Genomic DNA, 4,848 nt, shown 5'->3' on the forward strand with positions numbered 1-4,848 from the left:
CAAGAGAAGAGGAAAGGATGCTTGATAAATCTTTATGTTCTGGAAGAGATGGTATACAGATGGAAGCAGTGAATATGTTTTCTCTCTTATTGAGACAAGGGGAAAAAAGTCATGCTAAAGCTGAAGTATGAGGAATTAATATCAGAAAAATAAAAAAATAATGTATATTTATATATATTAAAATGTATGTACATTAAAATGTATTTTCTCTATATAATGTAAATTTTATAAATAGTTAAAAATTATAAGAAAGGATATTATAGAATCTTTTCTCAAGTATTTTTTTAAACATGGTAATTTATTCAATTTAATTAATACAATACAAATATATGACTCAAGAGCACAAGTACTATGGAGATAGAGATAAATAAGCCATTTAGCAGTTTATGGGAGAAAAAAGGGGACAATATGGAGTTATTATTCCCTGGTTAAGTGCTAAAATAGAGATAAGCAGAAGGAGGGATAACAGCACTGATAGATATCCAATATACAACTAGAAACTGGAGGTTAGAATCAGGAGCTAGAGATAAATATGTAGGAGTCATTAGGTTATAGGTGATATTTTGAGGAAATATGAATGTGTGAACTCTCCAAAGAATATTCAACAAATACTGAGATTTTGTTTTGATGAAATTAATTATATGATCAGATCCTAGATTTTCTGTTTTGTGATTATAGAAAGAAGTTTTCCCCAGAAAACTCATCTGTACAACTGTTGTAGATATGTATTTTATTTTTAAAATGTGTTTTCTTAGTTTTTTGTGCAGTAATAAGTATTATCAGATAAGGAAAAAATAGTGTTGGTAATTTTAAGTAGGATTTATAGAAATGTATAAATTGAGTGGTGAAAAAAATATATTTTAACACATGGCACCAGAATTCATATACTGGGAAGGGTCTCCTTAATTTATATGGTTTAAAAAATGGGAAATCTCCCTTTCAAATACAAGGGAAAGACTTTGTAACAATAGAGTGTTTGAGGGCTTCTGCAAGAGAACTTGAATTTTTCAGTAAGATGATCATGGCAGCTCAGACTGTCAGGGGGCCCTGGAGAAGGTTGGTCTCAGGATGCCGTCTGAAGCCTGCGGCAGTGGTGGGGTCCGTGGCTCCAGCACAGGGACCTGTGGAAATGTCAGGTATTTAGCCTCCTGTGGGATACTGATGAGCAGAACTCTTCCACTACATACCTCAATTTTGCCTAAGGAGGTATATGCAAGAACTTTCTTCAGAACTGCTGCACCACTAATAAACAAAAGAAAAGAATATTCAGAGAGGAGAGTTATAGGATATTCTATGCAGGAAATGTATGATGTAGTATCGGGAATGGAGGATTACAAGCATTTTGTTCCTTGGTGCAAAAAGTCAGATGTATATCAAGTAGATCTGGATACCGCTAAACACGATTAGAAATTGGGTCTCCACCTGTATTCGAGCGCTATGCATCGGTAGTAACCTTGGTGAAACCACATTTGGTAAAGCATCCTGTACTGATGGGAAGCTCTTAAATCATTTGGAGACTGTTTGGTGTTTTAGCCCAAATTCTTCCTGGCTACCCAAGAATTTGTATTTTATATTGTTCAATTTCTTTTGAATTTTGCTCACTTTTACACTCTCAGCTGCCACATTGTTTTCGATGAAGTTGTAAAGCAAATGGTAACTGCCTTTGAAAGAAGAGCATGTAAGCAGTATGGTCCAGAAACGAATATACCTTGGGTATTAATGTTTCATGAAGTTCATCATGTGTAAAGGGAAAAAGGAAATGGTCACCTACTTATAACTAGTTTATTCACTTTTAAGAAGTGCTTTCAGAAGTCAGAAAGCATTTGTCAAACTCAGCTTTGATTATAAACCTGTACCGTTGAATTTTTTCATTTGGAATATGTAACCACGTGTACATAGAATTCAGTCAAGTGTAATTCAGAGTAATATGTATATTAGCATATTTACAATAATGAATGTCATCACTGTTGCAAGAATACTGACATCACTCTTCTGAACAGAAATTGGAACGGTAAATTTAAACCTTTTAATTATCACCTCACCTGAAAGATGTTGGTTGAGATACACATGCAGTGTGTATTATATTAACCATATCACATTGAAGTTATTAAATTCAGACTATTTATAACTTATTGTCTTTAGGGACTGCCTCGTGGCTTAGGATATTTGAGTAATCATCAGACATTTATAGTAAAAACTTTAACTTAAAAATACTGTTAATGAAGGTTCCCAGGCATTTTTCTTATTTTTAAATTGTTCTTACGGGTAATAGTAGATAATTCAGTGTTATACTGAGGTTAGCTTCCAGATAAAGTGAATTTTGTATGTGTGTGTGTGTGAGTGGTCCAGACTTTTAAGCTACTTTTCTCATAGTCTGCAACCCTCTCCCAGGTACCTTGACTGCTATTTCAATAATGCTGATTGTGTGTCAAATTTTGTCTACAACAGTAGGCAATAGATGAAGATAAGTTTCTTGATATGTCTCAAGCACCATTCATCCTTATTTTCTATTTATTGTGTGTACTCACTTTCAATAACGTATTTCAAACTGATATTTTTGTAAACACATCAGTGTAAGGACTGAAGTGGTAACAATACAGTACATTTGTTTAAAAAAAAAAAAAAAGAGAGAGAGAGAATGTGAGTTTTGCTTTTGCTTCTGAGAGGAAAAGGCATGGTCTGGGGGTTGACTGAAAATAGAGGTCCAAAAAAAGGGATGGAAAGGTAAAAATCTTAATTATCTATTAAGATCCATCTATTGTCTATTATCTTAGTAAAGAGAAAGACCAAGAAATGGACTGTCTTTGTTAATATTGGAATGCTGAAGTCAATTTAAAATTGTTTCTGTTGGTACATCTCTCCTCTATCTTCTAACTAGAAAAAATAAGTATATTCAGTGTGACTTTCAAGTGCTGGTAGTAGCAGACTAGGTATGCTTAGATAGCCAGTAAAACATTATTTCTAGGTGTGTCTGTGATGGTGTTTCTGGAAGAGATTAGCATTTGAATCAGTAGACTGAGTAGAGAACTTCCATCCTCTTGAGTGTGGGTGGGCATCATCTAATCCACTGAGGGTCCAAATAGAACAAAAAAGTCTGAAGAAGGACAAATTTCTGTTCTCTTTTCTTGAGCTAGACATTCATTTTCTCCTACTCTCAGATATAAGAGCTCCTGGTTCTCAGGCTTTTGCACTCTTTGACTTATACCATTGGCTCCCCTGGTTCTCAGGCCTTTGGGCTTGGACTGAAATATGCCACTGACTTTCTTGTTTCTTCAACTTGCCATAACCACATGAGCCAGTTCCTAAAATAAACATCCTCTTATATCTGTATCTGTATCTATATCTTCATATTCTATTACTTTTATTTTTCTGGAGAATCCTGACAAATACACTAAGTAACTCATATTAAACCACCTGTTGATCATAACAAAAAAGAACAAGCAAAAGAGGTTTTTTGCTCAAAGGCATCAGGAAATTAACAAAGAAATAAAGATGACAGGGCCAGGATTTAAGAGGATATTGTTCTGTGCTTGCTCAAGGAGAATTTTCAATTGCAGAAGAGATTGCTGAGAGCTGGTGAGATCTTGAGAAGCCCAAGAACAAGGGGATCTAAAATGTGGAGTCCAAGGTTTATCAGAGGTAGAAGCATGATAAAACTTACTCACATTAGGTGTAGGTAGGTATACCTGAAAGGCTATATACTTAAAGGAGGGATGAAGTTGAAGTAGAAATTTCTGACATGGATGAAACCATAGGGTTTCACTAGAACTAAAAATTACAGTTGATCCTTGAACAACACGGGGGTTAGGGGTGCAGACTCTCCTACCCATGTTAAAAATCCATGTATAACTTTACAGTTGGCCCTCAGTTTCTGAAATTCTATATGCATGGGTTCAACCAACTGTGGGTTGTGTAGTACTGTAGTATGTATTCATTGAATAAAACCTGTGTATAAGGGGATCCACACAGTTCAAACCATGTTGTTTAAGGGTCTACTGCATTTTTTTTTTAAATAAAAGAACGAAATAGAAATCCTGGAACTGAAAACACAATATCAGAAATTGAGAACATTGTAGATTGGCTTAACAGAAGACTTGACAGAGAATAAGTAAGAATAAAGTAAATGATAAGTCAGAAGAAAAATCCAAAAAGGATGGAGAAATGCAAAAGAGACAATAAAAGACAGAGTGAATACAGTGAGAATAAATAAAATACGTAACTGGACTACAAAGAAGATATCCAGATAGCCAAAAAGCACATGAAAAGATGCTCAACATCACTAATTAATACAAAAATGCAAATCAAAACTACAGTGAGGTATCACCTCACACCAGTCAGAATGGCCATCATCAAAAAGTCTACAAACTATAAATTCTGGAGAGGGTGTGGAGAAAAGGGAACCTTCCTACACTGTTGGTGGGAATGTAAATTGGTACAGCCACTATGGAGAACAATATGGAGGCTCCTTAAAAATACTTAAAATAAAACTACCATATGATCCAGTGATCCCACTCCTGGGCATATATACAGAGAAAACCATACTTCAAAAAGATACATGCACCCCAATGTTCATTGCAGCTGTTTACAATAGCCAAGACATGGAAACAACCTAAATGTCCATTGATAGAGGAATGGGTAAAGAAGATGTGGTAGATATATATACAATGGAATATTACTCAGGCATAAAATAGAATGAAATAATGCCATTTGCAGCAACGTGGATGGACCTAGAGATTATCATACTAAGTGAAGTAAGTCAGAGAAAGACAAATATATGATATCACTTATATGTGGAATCTAAAAAAAAATGGTACAAATGAACTTATATACAAAATAGAAATAGACCCA

General features: G+C 34.7%; 1 pseudogene; it reads left to right on the plus strand.

Annotated features, from left to right (window-relative positions):
• Window positions 1-1,032: 1,032 nt before the first annotated feature.
• On the plus strand, window positions 1,033-2,103 carry LOC111171608 (coenzyme Q-binding protein COQ10 homolog B, mitochondrial pseudogene; annotated as a pseudogene).
• The last annotated feature ends 2,745 nt before the right edge of the window (window positions 2,104-4,848 follow it).

The sequence above is a fragment of the Delphinapterus leucas genome, chromosome 5 (genome assembly GCF_059928025.1).
Source record: "Delphinapterus leucas isolate spDelLeu-1000000601 "Yukka" chromosome 5, BTC_Dleu_Yukka2, whole genome shotgun sequence".
Lineage (NCBI taxonomy): Eukaryota > Metazoa > Chordata > Mammalia > Artiodactyla > Monodontidae > Delphinapterus > Delphinapterus leucas.